This window comes from Eurytemora carolleeae, unplaced genomic scaffold (assembly GCF_000591075.1).
Source record: "Eurytemora carolleeae unplaced genomic scaffold, Eaff_2.0 scaffold1390, whole genome shotgun sequence".
Taxonomy (NCBI): domain Eukaryota; kingdom Metazoa; phylum Arthropoda; class Copepoda; order Calanoida; family Temoridae; genus Eurytemora; species Eurytemora carolleeae.
Genome location: NW_019397286.1, coordinates 5,226 through 25,570, shown reverse-complemented (window position 1 = coordinate 25,570; position 20,345 = coordinate 5,226). Strand labels below are relative to the sequence as shown.

At 32.3% G+C, this 20,345-nt stretch overlaps 1 long non-coding RNA gene across 1 annotated transcript; it reads right to left on the bottom strand.

Moving 5' to 3' along the window:
* Positions 1–4,329: 4,329 nt before the first annotated feature.
* On the bottom strand, positions 4,330–12,072 carry LOC111713275 (uncharacterized). The gene is made up of 3 exons (XR_002767656.1): positions 11,964–12,072; positions 5,245–5,652; positions 4,330–4,669 (listed from the first exon to the last, which is right to left on the bottom strand). It is a non-coding gene; the product is annotated as an uncharacterized LOC111713275 (long non-coding RNA).
* Between the last annotated feature and the right edge of the window lie 8,273 nt (positions 12,073–20,345).

Below are 20,345 nucleotides of genomic sequence, written 5' to 3'. Positions count from 1 at the left end.
TTCGAAATTGAAATGAATAGTCTAGGGAACATACTGTATTAATGTACTCTACTGCATATAATTTGTGAACATTTACATGATTTGTACACTTTTAACTCCCTTTCAGGCTGAAAGGGACTGAAAAAATTCATACCGAGAGATTCTCTAAATTCCCCTCTAATATATATTCTATTCTCTTTGGTCCAGTCGCATAACATTTACATAAATATAAGAAAATAAGTATTCAGTGCATGATTTCAGTTCTTATGTATCTATATTATGTTCCTTTGCATTCTTAAGTATTTATAAATATACAGGCTGACCCAAAATAACAGGGATAAGCGTTTTTAAGCCTTTCTTTGGTTTGGCGTAAAACAATGTCGAATGTTGGAAAACCCTCGCTCTTTACTTTCAACACTTGATAAATTTTATTATTCTCTTGAAATCTATATTGCAGAGAGAAAAAACTTTTGCTTAGAAAATAGAAATTCTAATAATGAATACTTTTTTAGATTACCTTCACGTTTAATTTTCAAATTATTTTTTATGCCATGCAAAAAAGTCGCCTATGTTTGCCATTGGACCAGGAATTCTGCAACCTCTCTTTATTGGTTTCTTTTTCTATGAGTTCTGGGTTAAGGACTACTTATAGATTTCAGAAAGCCCAGAAGATTAATATAAGAGAGTTCAGAAATATGTAAATTATTTCTGTTTGTTTCTTAAACATTATTGGTTAGCTGAAGTTAACGGAGAAATTTTCAAATAGTTTTCCACCAAAAAAAAACTTGCTTAAACGGAATCTTCTAAAATTAAAAACTTTGCACATGAAGCACATTTTCTAGTCATTTTAAAAAGATTAAAAGGGCTCAAAAACGCTAATCCCTTTTTTTGGGGTCACCCTGTGTATATATAATTTGAGAGAAGAGCTTATTATATTAATAACTACGAACCAAATCTTTCTCTTGTCATGCACAATTTTCCACTACATTTTGTTGTATTTTTTGATTTGGGTTCTGTCTGAAGATTTCTCAAATATTTTTATTTAAAAGACTCGTTTCATTTTCATTTTCTTCACTGTGACCAGAGTCCGAATTTAATGAATTTGAGCCGCGTCTCAAATCCACCAAAAACTGGTTTCAATTGAGAGCCGACTTAAATCTTGTAACATTGAATACAATTTTAAGTGGAACCAACCATATTTGAGCCGCGTCTCAAATTTAAGCCGCGGCTTAAATTCTATTCATTCGGCCTCTGAATTCCTAAATCCATACAGAAGAAAAACTCTAATATTATTGATGGTTTACCAGGGAGAATTGTGAGCTCAAAAACTGCCTGAAACCCCATATTTTACCTGAACCAGACTAAATCTATATATAGACATACTTCCGGCCGGTCATCATGGTGTTAACATACTTCCGGTCGGTCATCATGGTGTTAACGTACTTCCGGCCGGTCATCACGGTGTTAAACATGAATAGCTCTTTAAAACCCCTGTGACAACAGGAAGCAGATTGCACAGATTTTTCAAAGAAATTTTGCACAGGCCCCTTCAAAGAGAATTTGCACATTTCAGCATATTTGAAGTGAAACTTACTGGGTTGGGCTTTTTAGTTAGGATTAATTCGAACAACTTAAACTTTTTGCAATAATTATTTGAATCAGTGAATGTTCATTTTTTTGCAGTTTATTGAAGTAGTTACTATGGGCCTTCCAAAATGTTAAAAAAATTAATCTAGTTTTATAAAAAGGTATTTTTAACAGAGAAGAGGCCACTAGGAAAAAGGTTGAAAAAATACGTAATTTAAGGAAAAGTAAAACATTGTTATTTATCAATAACAATGCAGGGGTCAATATAATTCCCAAGAAAGCTGATTTTCTCGATCCCAAAATAATTTTTTGCCCCCAATTTTGAAAAAAAATGCCCCCAATTTTTAAAAAAAATGCCCCCAGTTAAAATTTTTTTTTCAAATTCCACTAACACATTTACCCCATTGCCCTCCCCCATTTCTTTCAAATTTGTCAATCCCAAATGGGATTGAAAAAGGAATTATATTGACCCCTGTAACAATGATAAACCATTCCTTTATAAAAAGCTGTTTTCTTTTGGTATGCAGCAATTCTAATTTAATCCCGCTAATCTTAAAACTTATTTTTAGAGGCATATTTTAAAACCAGCTTTATACATTGGAATGTTTGTTACTCTCAGAAAAATTCAAATCAACATAATTGTATGAGTTTACCAATCAATCAAACTTTATTTGCCGCGTAGAATAGAGACGACTTCTTTGTTTTCACTTTTTTCCCAATGTATTTGTCTTTCGTTCGGTATTACAAGAGAAGTATCATCATTAACTATTAGAAAAATTAGGTGTGAACCAATTTGTAATGACAAACCTTTTGGTTTATCATTGATTCCAAAGGGGGTTTAAATTTTCATTTAAATTTTCATTGGTGAAGTAGGGAGGGGGTGCAGGAACGCCCAGAGCCCCGCAAAATGGTCTCCAAGCCTCTTTGGCTTCGCTACCGTTATCCTTCAGAATAGATATTATAGAATTAGTGCATAAAAATTCCAGATTTTTTTTTTGTTATTTTAATAGTTGTGCAATGTTTTTTGGATATTAAACAAACATTGCATAATTATTTAAAGATAAAATATTTTCTGTCAGAAATATTAAATATTACTTCGATAATATTCATTCTAACGTTCGGGGGTAGCACAAGGTCACTTTAAATACTCATCTGCGAATACGGAGACTTGGAGACCATTGTTCAGGGCTCATTGCGGCCCTGCACCCCTTCCCTCGGTGAATAATAGTCATTCCTTAATTATTCCATAAATCCGCATAGATATATATTCATTTATCTTTAACAATAGTGCTTCTCCAATCTCCGGTCATTTTGTTCTCTACAGTTAGTTTTAGCCCCCTACTTTTCCTATAACTACAAACTGTGCAATTTATGAATTATGATAATAATTGATAATGATATTAATTGAATTTCTTCCCTACTAAAATATGGAAAATATTAATCTAAAAGGAAAAGCAAGTCTCTTTGAATATATAAATGACAATAAAACTCTCTAAATATATATATAAACGACTATAAAACTATCTAAATATATATATAAACGACAATAAAACTCTCTAAATATATATATAAACGACTATAAAACTCTCTAAATATATATATAAACGACTATAAAACTCTCTAAATATATATATAAACGACTATAAAACTCTCTTTTTGAAAAATCTAATACAATGTGTTATAAACCTAATTCTTATTGATGTAAAAAATAATTTGATGTGTTTTGATACTTTTTTTTGCACATTTCACAAAATAATAAAACATCTAGTTATTTTAACATAATTATAGTCGGAATTTGTCTTGGTGCCCCCAAGTCAACAATTACAAATCAAGAAATTATATCTGAAGTATAAAAGAAAACTGCATAAAACTTATCAATTTTTATCTTGCTACTAATTAAAGAAACAGTTTTGGCATTTAAAAAATTTAAAAGTAGTTCTGCTTTTTTTACAGCAAAGTTGTTGCTTCTCACTTAAACTGTTTGTGCATCATGACTTGCAAATTTGCAACATAAATCACTTATTTCGTTTCGAAAGATCAAGAGGTACATTTGCAGACATTCCTAATCTTTGCATTTCTTGCATAACTGTTACCCTCATAACATCTTCTAACTTCATCCCGCTAAACCGTGGGACAAACTCAACCCTTGATCCCCATCCCTGGTTCCCGTTGTGCGCGTTGGATATTCTTGATCTGTTCCACTGTTCCTTGAGTTAGAGATGGGCATTGTTTTCTGAACGAACGACATTTTTCGTGGAAAAGGGTGTCGTTCAGAAAAAAACGAACGATGGACGAACAAAATGGATTATTGAGAGAAATGAAAACACGATAGTCTTTTTTAAAAATATTTAAAATCGTTCGAAAGATCGTTTTATACTGAACGAACGAATTTCACAAAACTATCGTTTTTTACTGAACGAACGATTTTATGGAACAACTTTTTATGAACTATGGGGTGTCCCACATTATATTAGATAGTTTATAGCTCTTAATTGCAATTTTCGGGACAAAGGAATTGAGTTTTTGCTATAAACGACTATAAAACTCTCTTTTTGAAAAATCTAATACAATGTGTTATAAACCTAATTCTTATTGATGTAAAAAATAATTTGATGTGTTTTGATACTTTTTTTTGCACATTTCACAAAATAATAAAACATCTAGTTATTTTAACATAATTATAGTCGGAATTTGTCTTGGTGCCCCCAAGTCAACAATTACAAATCAAGAAATTATATCTGAAGTATAAAAGAAAACTGCATAAAACTTATCAATTTTTATCTTGCTACTAATTAAAGAAACAGTTTTGGCATTTAAAAAATTTAAAAGTAGTTCTGCTTTTTTTACAGCAAAGTTGTTGCTTCTCACTTAAACTGTTTGTGCATCATGACTTGCAAATTTGCAACATAAATCACTTATTTCGTTTCGAAAGATCAAGAGGTACATTTGCAGACATTCCTAATCTTTGCATTTCTTGCATAACTGTTACCCTCATAACATCTTCTAACTTCATCCCGCTAAACCGTGGGACAAACTCAACCCTTGATCCCCATCCCTGGTTCCCGTTGTGCGCGTTGGATATTCTTGATCTGTTCCACTGTTCCTTGAGTTAGAGATGGGCATTGTTTTCTGAACGAACGACATTTTTCGTGGAAAAGGGTGTCGTTCAGAAAAAAACGAACGATGGACGAACAAAATGGATTATTGAGAGAAATGAAAACACGATAGTCTTTTTTAAAAATATTTAAAATCGTTCGAACGATCGTTTTATACTGAACGAACGAATTTCACAAAACTATCGTTTTTTACTAAACGAACGATTTTATGGAACAACTTTTTATGAACTATGGGGTGTCCCACATTATATTAGATAGTTTATAGCTCTTAATTGCAATTTTCGGGACAAAGGAATTGAGTTTTTGCCACAAACTCGAGATTGTCTTATCACTATATCTTTGGAACCAAATGTTGCATACCTTAGATATTTCAAACTATGAATTCTGTTAGATCAAATATTCTGAGTTTGAAATATCAAAGGTTTACAACATCGAGTTCTTTAAAGATATTGTGATTTAAATATTTGATTTTGTTCCAAAGACTCAATTCCTTTAAAGATATAAAAAGATAAAATCATATTAAAAAATTGTATAATATTAAATAAATCGTGCACATCTCTACCTGGAGTAATCGATCTCTAGCAGAGATACCGAATACAGGAGGTCGCGAGGTCGAGAAATTAGATTTAGACTCTATGGGTTGACAGGGAGGGTAGGGAGAGGAGCGGGAAGAAAATGGACTAAATACAAAGTTTTTTGAAGGGCTCTTGTTGTTTGGATCACTGTGTTGCAATGTAGAATGAAATGGGGTGGATGTAGAGGAACCTTTTACTGAAGATGATGATGATGATGATGATGCTGATGATGATGATGACGACGAGGATGGAGAGGAAGGTGGGGATGTGTAAAATACAGTTTTCTTGTTCATTGTTGTGTACTAGATGCTATTCTTTTATTTGTTACTAATCTTTTTGAAGTCTCTAGCTTCTAGAACGCTTGCTTGTAAAGTCTCATCTTCTATTAGTCAGATCTGAAACATAAAGTTCAGTTATATAATCATTAGGTAATCCCCCCCTGCCTTTCTCTCTCTCTCCCGGCCTCTTGAAATGCATTTATATGTATTGTATATCTGTACAAAAAACGTGTTCTATTTTCTTACAATTCATTCACGGTGAGTAAAAAACCGGGATTATCAGTGTTATGGACAACATTTTAAAAACGTTTGCTTTGTTTGGATTTTAGGCATAAAAAATGTGATAAAAAATTCAAAAATATTTTTTAATAAAATTATTTGGAAATTTGTTGGGAAATTGTTTGTTATATGTTTCCAAAATTTCATAAAAATGTTTTAATATTAAAAAAAAATCTGCAAAAATTTAGAATAGAAAACAGAAATAAATGTGACCAAATTATAACCTTAGAACCGTCAAAGATTCGCAAATTTTGTTAAATCTCGTTAAATTTTTAATGAATTTAATGAAATTTTGGAAAACCATAGAACAAAGATTTTCCCGACAATTTTTCAAAAAAAGAAAATTTTTTATCGCACTTTATTTCTTTATGCCTTAAGACCGAGAAAACAAACATTTTAAAAATTTTGTCTAAAACATCAATAATCTTGTAAATATAAAATGATAAGAAATTTTGGCTGAACATTGAGGAGTTTAAGGATAAAGCGTGATGCGGGGGAAGCCTTTGCCCCCCCCCCCTCAATCCCTGAAAACCCTTTGTCACCTTTTTTTATAGCGTTTTACATTATTTGATAATCTGTTAATTTTATAAACAAATATTGATAACAGTATTAACAAATTATACAAAACTACAAAAATTATTTTATAAAGTGATAAATCATATAAAAATTGTCATTTTGCCAAACCAAAAATCTGCATAAACACTAAATAATTGCTTTAACTGTTGCAGTTAATGAAGCAGGCATTTCTGAGAATTTGTTGAGGTGTAATTTAATGTAATTTATTGCTTGGAACTTTTGATTTTCTTTCTGGGAAAACACGAAGATAAAGAGAGAAGAAATGGAGGTTTAATTGGCAAGGAGTTGGGAATGGGTTGGCAAGAGATGTGAAGGAGTTGGGAGGGAGTTGGGAGGGAGTTGGTTAGGGGCTGCATGGTGGAGATTAGGGTTTGCATAGAGGGGAAATAGGGGCTGCATGAAGGGAAATAGGGGCTGCATGGAGTGGAGGGGTGTGGACGATTCAGGGTGGGAAGTACTGGTGAAATAAAAGTTTAAAAAATTGAAGATGGCGCGCAAGCTTGAAGGAATTTTCCTATGACAATATTTTCAATAAAAATAAATATGGTTATTGCTTATATACAAAATGCAGGGTGTCCCACATCATATTAGACCGAGAACGGGTCTAAATTACGATTTTCTGGACTAATTAGAAAATTTAATTATAATGAACCATTTTGGAAAATAACATAAGGCTTATATAAGAATTTTCTTGTGGAAAATGAAAGATTTTCGAGTATTCAGGGGTCTATTTTGGTGTTAAAGATTGGAGATAATCTAATATGATATGAGCCGCTCTGTAGTTGATCTTTTAGGGCTGTACAATTTTGTGTACATTTCTTGTGAACACATTTCTTAACGTCAGGTACAAAGATATTTACCCTGGCGTCTCTATTGATTAATACACATTTTTAGAGCCCGCTGTTTATGCAAACAAGATACAAGTTACTTAAGCTCAGCTTATCCGACTTAAGTTTAGAATCCCAATCCTAAGCACTTTTGATTATTTGGAGTTCGAGCAATAAATCTTTGGCGGTATTGTAAAGTTTCGAATGTTACAAAACGTAGAATGTGTAATCATATAGAATATCTTCAAGTCAAAATTATATACAGAATGTCTGAACTAGGGGACCTCTACGTTCAATTTATTATTATTCCGGCTGTTTTATCTATGTTTGTTTTTACCCCTTCCGATAGCGCTATTACTTAATATCTAAAATTAGGCAACCATGAGAGCTGAAAACTGTGGATAGGGAAGACGACATTTTGATTCAAATCATGATTTAAAATAGTTCAACAAAAATGAGACGAATGAGACACAGTGTACACAAATCTTTCCGCTAAATCGGGGATTTTAAAGATTTTTTGCAAAACTATTTGCATTAAAACTACGTACTTAAATCTATATATAAATTTGGCTTGTCTGTCTGTTTGTTTTTCTGTTTGTTTGTATCCAATAAACGTCAAAAGGGCTGACCGGTTGGGGCCCAATTTTTTGTGGGACATCACGTGACCACAGGGAAGGTTTATGAATGATAAAATTTTTTAAGAAATGTGTTTTAAAGGTTTTTAATTTTATAAAGAAATTTAAATTCTGAAAATCCGAGATTTTTTTTTAAATCCGCAAATTTTTTTTCGTCTTTGTTTAAAATGTAAACAAAAAGAACATGTTCACAATTTAAATTGAAGATGGGCGCGAAGCGCCCTTTAAAGGCCTAGTATTGCTATACTGCCATCTTTCTTTTTCACAGTTTCTGGTTCTCTTTGTACCCTTTGCACTAATGTGCACGTCAAATTAAAGTATATCGGATAATGGGTTATAAATCTACCTAATACAGAATAAAATTTCACTTTTTGGTTTTGACTTGCTTTATGTTCCTATTATTGACTATTGTTCCTTATTCATGTAAAGTATGAATGACGTTTACTTGTCTATTTGTATGTTTCCTGTTTTGTTCCTTATTTGTAACTTGCTTAATGTTCCAATTATTGTTCCTGTTCCTAACACTGTGTCCCAACACTATAAATCCCTCTATTTTTCAAAACTTTTGTTCCTATTTTCAGAACTTTATGTAACTAAAAAATCTCGCCCCCCCCTTGCAAAATCCTGTGTCCACCCCTGGTTCCTTAACCAGGGGTGGTAAAATATTTGCTTTCTTTGCCAAATCGATTAGCACACCTGTCAAAGACTTATCAAAGACCACAGGTTACAAAATTCATATTCAAATTTATATCTATATAGTAAAACTCTTTTCTCATAAATATATATATATATTTATATACATATATAAGTTAGCATATATCTTGCCACACAACTGAACCAATTTGCAATTTTGCACAGCCAATTTGCACGAGTTTCTTTAGGAAACCTTTGGATAACCCAGGGGTAATATAGACTAAAAAAGTTGAAATTCCAAGGGCATCACAAGGAACTTCAGCTGAAATCATGATTTTATACCAAGCGCCGGTAAACTGCGGGAACCAGCGCGCTGGGTTCATCAATATTAGAGAGTTTGAGGTCGTCATTAAAGTCTCATTCTTTATGAAATTGTAAGTGAGTAAATGTGAGTGACGTGAATAAATTGTGAGTGAGTAAATTGTAAGTGAGTAAATTGTGAGTGAGTAAAATGTAAGTGATTAAATCATTTCCCATTTTCTCAAAACCACTTTTGGGAAGAATGATAAAGATTGGAGTGACTAGAATTGCAACGAAAATATAAAAAGTCGAGAACTTCGGAATAGGAAGACGACTTATAGCCTTAAGTCATTACTGTAGATATCTAATGAACATGAGACACAGCAATTGTGCAGCGTACACAGACCTATTTCCCTAAAAAAGGGATTTCACATATTGTTTAGAAAAACTTTTTGCTTTGTAAGAACGTTCAATACACTTTTTTAATAAAAACTTATGGAAACCTAACCAAAGAAATTAATGCTTTCTGCAATCTATAATCGCATCCAGTAAATGAAAATAATACAATTGAAAAGAATATTTAATGCTAGATAAAAGTACTTAAAGTTTAGTTCTTGAAGTAATTAAGTACAAAAAACTTCTAATCTGAGCTGGAAAATTAAGATAGTTTCGTAGAACGAAACTTCCAAGTTTCAAATTTTGGAGTCATATGCATTTGCGTTATAGATTTCAATTTAAGAAATCAGAAAACAAAAGAGAATGTACAGAAATCACATGAAATAGTATTTCTTAAGAAAAATCTTGGTATCTACAAAACTTTCTGACCCCATTCATGAAATTGGGTTTTCGATACTGGGTTTCATTTCGACACTCTGTCTTCAGTTTCGGGCTCTGAGTAAACATTGCTAATTTTCGTAAAACTAAATTTTAAATTATCTCATAAAAGTAAACAATCAATGAATGTTTATAAAATTGCAAAATTTGAGGTGAAAAGGTGCAACTTTGTTTAATGTATTTATTTTCTTAAAATGAAATCGGAGTAACGCGAGAAAACAAAGAGAACAGACAACTATAAAAGTTATGCATGGTTTTCCCACACCAACTCACTTATACCTTTTTCTCGGTTAAGTTTAAACTTATTATATAAAAAATGAGAAAGTGCATTGGAATTCAATATGAATCATTTCTCACAATGTTTGGAGCAAAAAAAATAAATAAGAATTATTCATAGGTTGAATATATTAGCTAATTTTTAGGTGGGGCATCGTTTAGGATAATTTTCAATCATGCGGAACATTGCGTATTGCACAGTGTGTGGAAAGCAGGCTTTAACTCATTTATAAATGCCAATTCAGTCTATTTTTGAGTATTACAGGAAAAGTGTTGTTTTCCTTTTTGGGGCTCAGATTATAATAAATTAGAATTCAAATGTTGGTGTCAGATTTCTTATTATTGCTAAATGTTTTTAATGTAAACAGTCGAACATTTATTTATGCTTTTCATTGGTACCTGTCAAAATCAAACAAAGAAACAATCGACGTAAACCAGGGAATATGAAGAATAGTAGTAGATCCTACTCTTGTAAAGGAAATGAGTCTTTGCCACAAACTCGGATTTTTAAATCCCAATTTCTTTAAAACCAAATGTTGTAGACCACAGATATTTCAAATTATGAATTCTGGTGGATCAAACAATGTAAGTTTGAAATATGAAAGGTATGAATCATCTTGTTGTTGAGATTTAGGTATTATAAAATTGGGATTTGTGGCAAAAACTCAATTCCTTTCCATTATGTAGTCTACTGGTAGAACTATTTGCTTTATAACAACACTAGGCTGCTATTTCAGTTGTGAGCATTTTTCTTTGTATATACTGTAATGATTGTAAAACAAAAATAAGCAAAAAATTTCGTGGATTTTCAAAATTTACAAAAATCAAATTTGTTACTGGCAAATTTTTGAAAATTCGATCGTTCAGAAATCTTTCCTGGGGTCACGTGAGGTCCCACAAAAAAATTTGGGCCCAATCGCTTAAGCTGTTTTGGTGTTTATTGGATACAAACAAACAAACAGACAAGCAAAGTAACTTTAAAGATGAAATATGCATGATTAGTTAAATGTCGTCTTCCTATTCCACAGTTGTATGGTTTCTATTGTAAACGTAAACATTTTTAACTAAAAGATGTGGACCATGGTCCATGGCTAATAATAAAAAAGGAACTGAGTTCATGCAACAAACTCTTGTTTTTAAATCTTTTATCTGTGCAACAGGATGTTGATATTTCAAACTATTAATTTTGTTGGATCAAATAGTCTAAATTTGAAATATCAAAGGTTTACTTCATCAATTTGTGAAGATATAGGGATTAGAAAATTTAAGTTTGTAGCAAGAACTCAGATTCTTTGTATAAAGATATATGCTTATATAACAGTTAATTTTTTGCAAAAACTGAATTGTAGCAAATATTTAAAAAAATATATTAACAATTTTAGTCAAGTAGTTAACATTGCATATGACAGATATTGGATTGTATATAAGAAATAGTTAACATATATTTATTTGGCATTTGTAACAAATGGTTAACTGTATAAAACTAAAAGTAAACCTAACTGCCCCCCTTAAAAAAAAATAAAGAATTTTCAAAAAAATAATAATTTAAAATTTGTGCAATTTTTTAGCTCTTCTTTCTCAAATTGATACCTTAGCCTCAATTCTTAGCAGATTTTCTTTTTCACATTTTAAACATTTACTTTGATCTGGCCATCTGACAAAGCAATCCAAAATCTTTTATATAGCTTGTAGCAAATTATATCTACGATTGAAGTTGAAATTTTTGAAATCCCTTGTTTTTTTTTGAACAAATTTTTTATAACAAACAATTTTGTTACATCTTAAAAGTTTTTTTAGATTGGAAAATATAGACGGATTGTTGAACCGTCAAAAAAAGTAAAAATCAGTTGATAACGGATGCTCTGGGAACCATTTACTCAGTACTCTGAGAGAAAATTAAGTATATCAGATCTCAGAGGATTTCCAGAACTTTAATTTAACGTGCATAAACAAAAGACAATATTTTTGGTCCTACAAAGTTTGCCCAAAATACGAAAATGTGAAAAGAATTGAGGCCCTTGCATTAACAAATGATTTTTTAGAGAACCCTAAAAATGTTTTTATTCACCTTCTTAAGTCCTGACAATAAACTAACTTGATTGCACTTAGTATTTCTTGAGATGTTTTGATCTGACTGGGAACTGACTGTAGACTGACAACGTAACAACTAAAGATAAAATATTCTACGGGGTCCATCTCTTGTCAAGACTCTACGTAGACGGGGCTTCGGAGAAAGGTTAGAGTATAGATAGAATACTTATAGGCGATGTGTACATACAGTGTTCCATCAAAATTTGACGAAAAGGTCAACATGTACATAAAAAGAAGAGGGGGATTTTTGTAGACGTCATTTTGATTATGAATCAAAATAGAATAGTTTTTAAGTTCTTGTCTATAATGGTCCCTAAAGCAAATTGAGACGCAATATTTAGATCATAGAGAGCCCATAGATAAGCTTTGTAATATTTATAAAAGATGTGTAAAATATCCATATTGTAACTTTAAAATGGCCAGCATTAAAACACTTTACAAGGTAGCAACACGACGATATCTTCCAAATTATTGAAGGACCAAGGTTTAAAGAGTACCTCTTACGTGCCTCTTAAAATGAAGGGTAAATACAATTTATTACGGTTAACACTTAAAGTTTTTGAATTTTGAACAAATCCATTATCATACAGTGAAACCCTTAATACCGAAGACATCGGAAGAATTTATCAAATGTCGTCTTGACAATTTTTCAATGAGTTTTATACTATATTACGTAAATTTTAGTATTTGCGAAAATAAATAAATAGCCATGAATATGCGGGAACAGTTTTCAAGAGTTCCATATAATCATTTAATTAAAAAACTAAATATCTGCAACATTCCATTATCAGAAAGTGAAGAATACGACATTTGATGAATTCTTCGATGTATTCTTTATAAAGGGTTTTACTGTATACAAAAGTTTTTTGTCCAAAAATATTTTTTTGTGCTCCAAATTTTTTTTTTTTCACGAGCAATTTCTATTTCTAGGCATGTCCATGATAAAAATTTAACATCCTCTGTTTATGTGATAAGTGAATTAACTTGGAAACACGGAAAATTATAGGGCAAAAACATTAAAAATAGCCAAATTTTTTATTTCTTTTTACTTTATAAAGCTTATTTGTTAACTGCACGGAGAGTACTAGACACAGTTAAATTAAATGGTAAACCAATGTCTAAAATCTTTATACATAATCCAACTAGAGAGAAACAAATTCCAAATCTGACGAAGCTGAAAGAATAATTTTATAAAGAATGTATAACATGGTGGGCTTAACAATTTATGTATGAAAAAAAAATATTTTAATTGGGTTTTTAAATATTGTAAAGTACTCCGCAACTCCATTTTTTTCTTTTCTCAAAGATTTCTTGAAATAGAACTTCATGATTTTCCTGATTTCCTTCACACGTGAACTTCATGCAGTACATAAATTTCCTGACAGACCCGGCATCTTGAAATCTAAGCAAGTTTAAGATTATCTTAACGAATATTTGTTTCTTAAGATANAGAAAACATTTCAAGAATATATGGTGGCCGTGGGCAGGACATTAACCTAACCCGTGGCCGCAGCGCTCGGCCCCATAGCCTTTCCTATCCGCAGCGCTCGTCCCAGAAAGTGTCTTAACCTAACCTAGCCCTCAGTAAATACTAATTTAATTGAAAATTGTTGAAAAAGTGGTCATGTACAAAAGTAAAATCTGCAGTGAAGTCTTCCCCACCTCGCACACTCGAAGGTTGGAGTTCAGCGTCTGCCAACACCGATTCCCTTTGGTCCCTGATCTCTGTCCTTATTGCAAAGACGACGGATTACATCCCTTGCAGCGTGTGCTGGGCCAAATTCTGATTTGAAAATGTTTTTGCACGATTCTGAATATTTTTTTTCATAGAAAAAAAGGACAGCAATTTTATAATTCTACTCAGAAAATATGTATTTTTTATTTCTAATTCCAGTCTTCCGTGTTCTCAGAAATATGAAAATTTTATGTTTAGTGTTTAATACATTTTGCGATTTTTCAGAATTTTTTTGTAGAATCTACATAGTTTGTGGATTTTATAAAATAAAAATTGCGGATTTTCAAAATTAAAAGAAACGAATTTTGCTGAAGGCTAATTTATCAAAAATTCATCACAAAATTTGGGCCCGATCAGTTCAGCAGTTTTGACGTTTGTTGGATACAAACAAACAAACAAACAAGCTAAGAATAAATTCGAATTATTAACTAATTTAACATTAACCAAATTAAAAGTTTAATATCTTTTATTTTTAAAGCAAAATATAAAAACGAAATATCTATATATAATGTTGGTTTGTCTGTTTGTTTGTCCGAACATAACTCCTAAACCACATGAATATTTGCTTCAAATTTTGATCGGGGAACTCGGTAGAACGACGGGAATGTTCTGAGCCTGATCTAGGCAAAGCTGGGTTCCCAACTTAGTACCACTCTTCACTAGACGCTACTAAATCTTCGGTCCGTGCACTGCAGAATACACCTAAAGCTTAGTTGAGGGGTTTACGAATATAAAGTTACGTAAAGGATGCAGGTTGTAAAGCAACATAAAAGATATAAAAAGTGGTCTGTAAACAAGTATTAATGGTAATAATTTAGTGCAATTTACGGTTGAAGTTTATTGTTTAATAAATTAATAAATAAACAAATGAAATCTGATTTTTAAACATTCTAAAAAAATAGCAATTCATGGTTTAAAATACAAAGTGATATCTCTTTCTTATAAATATAAGTGACAGGGACCCGGGGAGCCAAAACACTGCACTGAGAACAATTATAGGAAATTAGCTGAAGGACCCGGCGTTGCCCGTGGGGAAAATTTTTTTTAACCGAAGACACTCACCCATGAGTGTCCACAAAAAATTTCAGCCCAATCGTTCCAGCAGTTTGGCCGGCTAAAAGCAACATATATATGAATGTTTTGTTTTATTATATAAATGTAAAAATGACCCCAATTAGTCACCTACTAATCGAAACCAAGATACTACCAGCCAAAGACCATTGTCCTATGCTCAGTAAACAATTCCTTCTAGCCACCCAGAAACAAGAATTAGGAAATACGTTTCCAGCAGCTATTTAATGTAAAAGAGTTGATTTCAAGATGGCACCATATTAATCTTTACTGCACCTTCCACTTTCAACAGAAATCCAGCAAGGGAGGGGGTGCAGAGGCGCCATGAGCCCCGCAAAAATTACCTCCGAGCCTCTAGATTTTCAGAATAACCTCCAGGCCCCCCGAAACCGTCTCTGTGTCTCTTGCTACGTCTCCAAGCCTCCGCCATTCTGTCTCCACGCCCCGCATTTTGGTCTCCAATAAAAAATATTTGGCTTTTACCTCCACCAAAAACCTTATTTCAAAAAATCTTTACATGGTAAAATAGTTTATAATGATACATTAACAATTTGTATTAAAAAGTCCATTTTAATTGAGATTGAATGTTTTAGTTATGTTTTCCTAAATTTCACAAATTCCTTTAATTGTTAAGAATTATTGCAGTTTTGTATAAAGATAGACAGATTTTATTATTTCACAGGGGTTTCAAGTACAAAACATTCGATATCAGCGGCAATTTACAAAACACAGCAGTTTTTGTGAAATCCTTGATTTTGTGCTTTAATTGTATGCTTAAGAAAAAATTGAAGAACTACAGGGTGTTCCACGAAACATGACAGTTGATTAATAGTTATGAATGTCGTCTTCTCTTTACTGTGTTAGATATTTAAGGCTTTTTGCGTTTTATTTCGTTAGAAAAATCTTTTGTTTAAGTATATTTTACTTTGAAATCAATTTTACTATAAAAGTTGAAGAAAAAATAGTCTAAATATTTATAACATGCAGTTAGGGTTTCCAATCGGAATTCTGTTGCGTGCAATTGCACGAAATTGCGCGCAAGGGTTGCTTCCACTTGCACCATTTAATTGCGCGCAATTGCGATATAATTGTGAAACAGGAAGCAATTAAATATTCGCGCAATTGCGTGCATTGGAATTGGTTTCATATATAAAAATCAATAATTTTAAATGTTCGACTTACAAATTTATGCAGCAGATACAAGAATGGAATTAAATATCTCAATTGATTTTTAGATAATCGAGGCCCGAGTGTCACTTGTTTCAACAGTTTTCAAATTTTAAAGTTTCTTGTGGTTAAGCTACTAATTAGCAATTTAATATGATACTTTTTTCATTTGTTAACATTGGATAAACATTAAAATGGAAATTTTCTTTGGTTAAAATTGTAAGGTTCATTTAATAAAATTAGATGTTTTGCTACAGTGAGAACCAGAAAACTATGGTACAGAAAGACAACATCAGTGTATTCAATATTATAGTTACAAGTCGAACAAAATTTATTAGCATCTTATTAAATCACTTGTCCAGTTACATGGGTCTGCTTGAGTCTAAACTGTCGTCTTCCTATGCCAGAGTTTTCTGGTTATCATGCTGCAAATAATATTAGAAACAAAATATTAAGTTTAAATTCAATTTTCTTAGAATTTGAGACTAAAATGTTAGTGAAGTTCAGTATATGGTATGCCACTGCCAAAGTTTAAATTGAATATTTAGCTGTTGAAAGGAATTGCGCAATAATTAATTCAATTTATTGCATGCCATAAGGTTAAAATTGAATTTTATCAAAAAAATTGAAACATAACGCAAGGAAGTTGGACGGAATTGCGGGCCATAGTGCGCAATGGCGCGCAATTCTGTTGCGTTTATTTGCACGCAATTATTACGGAATGGCGCGCAATTAAATTCACATGCGCGCAAGGACTTGCAATTGTGCAGTACTAACAGGTCAGGGCAGCTTTGTGTCCTGTACTTAAGTTTTAATAAGTTTAATTTACTAAAAAATAATTTTCTTTATGTGAGAGCATTTATTTGACTGAAACCTGTTTAGTCAATCATTTAACCTGTCACTATACTTGTTACTATAGGACGGACCCTCATTATAATTTGCATTTTTATGATTCAAAGATATCAAAGAAGTTTATAAAGGTCGTCTTTTGCGCAAACCAGCTTTATGTAAAGTTTTTACAAAAAAAAACACCTTAGGATTAATTGAATGAATTATTATTTCAAATTTGGCTTTTAATCGATTCTTTAGACTATCTGGGAGTCTACTATGAAGAGACATATTTTGATGTTTGGTTGGTTAAATCGGGGCCTGGGGGTAATTCTGGAAATCTGGAGGCTCGGAGGTCATTATTGCGGGGGTCACGGCGCCTCTGCACCCCTCCCTCATCCAGCTATTTTACCCTTCAAACCTGGTAAGGTACCCTCAGAAGAAGAAAAACCTTGAGACAAATTGCATTGCATGAGTCCAAAGGTCAGTATATCAAACAAAATTCGAGCTCAAACTACAGTTTAGACGCTTCCTGGAAAATACTACAGACAAACGTTGTAGAAATGTAATATGTAATTGTAGCCATGACTCTTTCTAAAGCTACGGGCTTTTCCAATACATTCAGAAAGAAAAGAATAGAAAAAAAGAATTGTTCGAAATCGAATCATGTTGAAGTTCAAATCTCAGTAATCGCCCCACCCATTTTATGTCGTGGCCATTATATGCCATGTTATATTATTAGGGTACATATCTACTAGGGTGCATATCCAACTACAAACATATAAATTCATTTTAACAATTTTATCATACATGCACAAATATCAGTTTTCATGAGTCTTTTCCATTGGTTTGTGATTTTTACAAATAGGCGTTTTAGTTTATGTAAGCACCCGGCCGGCAGAGTTCTTATATGGATGATTAATATCAACCATGACTCAACATTTTTTAAGATTAATACTATAACATTCTATGGTAAAAATGCTCACTTACTCCCTTACAACATATCCATTCTATGCCTTACTAGGGTCCATATCCATACCATGCTATAGGGTAAGTATCCATTCTATGCCATGCTTTAGGAAACATGTCAATTCTATGCCATGCTCTAGGGTGCATATCCATTCTATTCCATGCTGTAGGGTACATGCTACATATCCATTCTATGCCATGCTATAGGGTACATATCCATTCTATACCATGCTATAGGCCAAAGTACATATCCATGCTATGCCATGTTATAGGGTACATATCCATTCTATGCCATGCTTTAGGAAACATGTCAATTCTATACCATGCTACAGGGTACATATCCATTCTATGCCATGCTGTAGGGTACATGCTACATATCCATTCTATGCCATGCTGTAGGGTACATATCCATTCTATGCCATGCTGTAGGGTACATATCCATTCTATGCCATGCTTTAGGAAACATGTCAATTCTATACCATGCTACAGGGTATATATCCATTCTATGCCATGCTATAGGGTAAATATCCATTCTATACCATGCTATAGGGTATATATATTCATTCTATACCATGCTATAGGCCAAAGTACATATCCATGCTATGCCATGTTATAGGGTACATATCCATTCTATACCATGCTACAGGCCAGAGTACATATCCATTCTATGCCATGTTATAGGGTACATTTCCATTCTATGCCATGCTAACATTTCAATTCTATGCCATGCTTTAGGGTACATTTCCATTCTATACCATGCTATAGGCCAGAGTACATATCCATTCTATGCCATGCTATAGGGTACATATCCATTCTATACCATGCTTTAGGAAACATGTCAATTCTATGCCATGCTATTGGCCAGAGTACATATCCATTCTATGCCATGTTATAGGTTGTTTAACTTTTGCAAAATTTACAAGGGCATTATTTATAAAACGACTTTTAGACTCACGTTTTGGCTTTAAATATTCCATCGAACATGATATACAACAAACCCATTCCACTTAATAAGTGATTTGCTTAGTAAAACTATTTGCTTAGTAACAACATAAAAAACGCTTAAAAATTGAGTCGATGTCGTTTTCTTTTTCCACGGTTTTTTGGTTCTCACTGCAATGGAATATTAAAATACTAGATTACTAAAAACTGAATTGCTAAAATACTTAATCACTTAAGTACTAAAATACTATGTTACCGAGAACCTTTAATCCCTGCCCAAGAAACCCATGCCCTTGGAAATACCTTAAATACAATTCAACTGTTGGAAAGCATCAAATACATTTTCGAAAATATATGTAAAATTCCCGCTGTTCTCTGATAAAATGATTTTTTATTTTTGAATATAAAACCCTTGGTATCTTTAATATATTTTTTACTGAATAATTGGGTAGTAGTATAAGGGGGGGGTAATTGATGAAGACCACATATTCTAAGTTATAATTCGAAGTCGAAATTACATTAACGTCATACTTTTGAGACCAAATTATGTATGAGACACTATCTAAGTCACAATTCTAAGGCACAACAATGTCTAAGACTCATTCTGAGTCACAATTCTAAGAAAAATTCTTAATTTGGAGACAGGCTTATGTCTAAGACACATTTAAAGTCACAATTAAGACAAAATTACACTTTTGAGACCAAATTATGTCTGAGAAACTTTCTAAGTCACAACTTTGTCTCAGACTTATTCCAATGCTCGACTATGACTTTTACTAAAAACTGAATTGCTAAAATACTTAATCACTTAAGTACTAAAATATTAACATACTAGGGTACTTAAATAGTAAAATACTATGTTACCGAGAACCTTTAATCCCTGCCCAAGAAACCCATGCCCTTGGAAATACCTTAAATACAATTCAACTGCTGGAAAGCATCAAATACATTTTCGAAAATATATGTAAAATTCCCGCTGTTCTCTGATAAAATGATTTTTTATTTTTGAATATAAAACCCTTGGTATCTTTAATATATTTTTTACTGAATAATTGGGTAGTAGTATAAGGGGGGGGTAATTGATGAAGACCACATATTCTAAGTTATAATTCGAAGTCGAAATTACATTAACGTCATACTTTTGAGACCAAATTATGTATGAGACACTATCTAAGTCACAATTCTAAGGCACAACAATGTCTAAGACTCATTCTGAGTCACAATTCTAAGAAAAATTCTTAATTTGTAGACAGGCTTATGTCTAAGACACATTTAAAGTCACAATTAAGACAAAATTACACTTTTGAGACCAAATTATGTCTGAGAAACTTTCTAAGTCACAACTTTGTCTCAGACTTATTCCAATGCTCGACTATGACTAAGACTCATTCTAAGTCAAAATGTAAAGTCAAACTCTCATTAGACATAATTATATCCAAGACACTTTTCTAAGTCACACTTGTAGACGCATTCTATAAAGGCCAAATTCTAACTCAAACACATGTCTAAATCATGGTAGATCATGTTCCAAATCACAGTTCTAAGCCACAGTTACATCAAAATCGTACTTTGAGACGTCACAGTTCTAAGAAACATTCTTACTTTGGAGACATGCTTATGTCTAAGACACTTTCTAAGTCACAATTA